The sequence below is a fragment of the Montipora capricornis genome, chromosome 13, assembly GCF_036669925.1.
Source record: "Montipora capricornis isolate CH-2021 chromosome 13, ASM3666992v2, whole genome shotgun sequence".
In the NCBI taxonomy this organism is placed as follows: domain Eukaryota; kingdom Metazoa; phylum Cnidaria; class Anthozoa; order Scleractinia; family Acroporidae; genus Montipora; species Montipora capricornis.
Window position 1 is genome coordinate 10,976,743 of NC_090895.1, and position 1,514 is coordinate 10,978,256.

Below are 1,514 nucleotides of genomic sequence, written 5' to 3' on the forward strand. Positions count from 1 at the left end.
TGATACTTAGCATCAGGAACAGAAGGCCGCAAAGTGCTCGACTTAGAAACAGCATTTTGGGCAGTTTTGGATCTTTTTAGCTAGATACTGACTAGAAAACGGCTCGACGAGCTTCGATGGTGTTTTTCGGCAAAAGTTCCAGGAGCGAATGGGGTTAAAGACCTCTTTCAGATCGGACATGGACATGACTCTGTCATGGGGCGAAATTCCAGGGGTAAACATAACAGTCACCTTGAAGGGATTCCCTCTGTGTAATCCGAGGTGCAGTGGCCTGGGGTAGGTTAGCACTACAAAATGCAAGGTACATGTATATGTTCAGTGGTCATATCAAATCGTAGAAACTATCAGAGAACATGCAAGAGTACATTTTAGCTCTTGTTTTACATCTTAAGTAATGATCAGAGGAGATAATTATTGTGTAGTAAATACTAGACAAAGACGTAGATTGAGTTGCCTAGAGGGAGTACACTACCATAGTCATGAGCTGTTGTTGATACTTCAAACCATTTCACAAATCATGAACAAAGAGGGAATGTTTTCAGGGGGAAATAAATATCCTGCGGACATGAATGTACAAATTCTAGTGTGATGCAGCTTTGCTGTTTTATGCCAGTACCTAAAATAATTATTTAGAATTCTTCATTTCATAAGCAATCATCATCATTATTAAACAGATCCTTGTTATAGCATTTAAGAATTGATGAATTGTACAAGAAAATTTCTAATTTCCCAGTTTCTGTTCATAGCATTCCTATCATACCCTTCTCTGGTTATTTGTAAATTAGTTGTTAGGTAACTACACATATAAATGCAAATCATAAGTGTAGAAATTGCCCATTGCTTTTCAAAACTGTGACGCTTATTAGGTTTGAAACTCCTTCCTTTTGTATGTATCTCTTTTTCTTTCAATTCTTGGGGAAGTGGTCAAAACTATTGTACACCTATTGAACCTACTACTACCAGGAAAGCCTGGTAGTGTCTTTCCTATACCAGTTCTATACGATAAAAAGATGCTGTCTCGTTTGAATAGCTCTCTGTCCTTTAATAGTGGAAAACTGGTTTAGATTTAACGTTTTGTGCAGTTTGTCTGAAAATGCAGGCTTAATGTTCCTGAAAATGGCAAAAAAACATATATTGTATTATGGTTCATAACATGGTTGGTGTCTTGTTAATAGCCCCCACCCTGAAGGTCGGTCCTCGTTAAGTTGCAGATGTGTTTGACCAAACTTCCCTTATTTTTCTTGTTAGCAAAATTTAGCAACAGAACACTAAAAGCTACATGCATGAGAGTTTTTAATACCAAAATTAATGTACTGTGCTCCTTTTTCGTCAGGTTGTGGACAAGTTTTCCTTCTGACGAATTCTCCAATTAAAAGAAACACGCAAGAGAAAAGAAAGAAGAAGGAGAGTGGTAGCTGTAAAGAAGCTCTTTCAAAGGGGTGGACGCTGCTCACGAAATTAAAAGGTTGATTTGATTTTCTGGAATTAGAGATGAAATTAATTGCTTGGGAAGA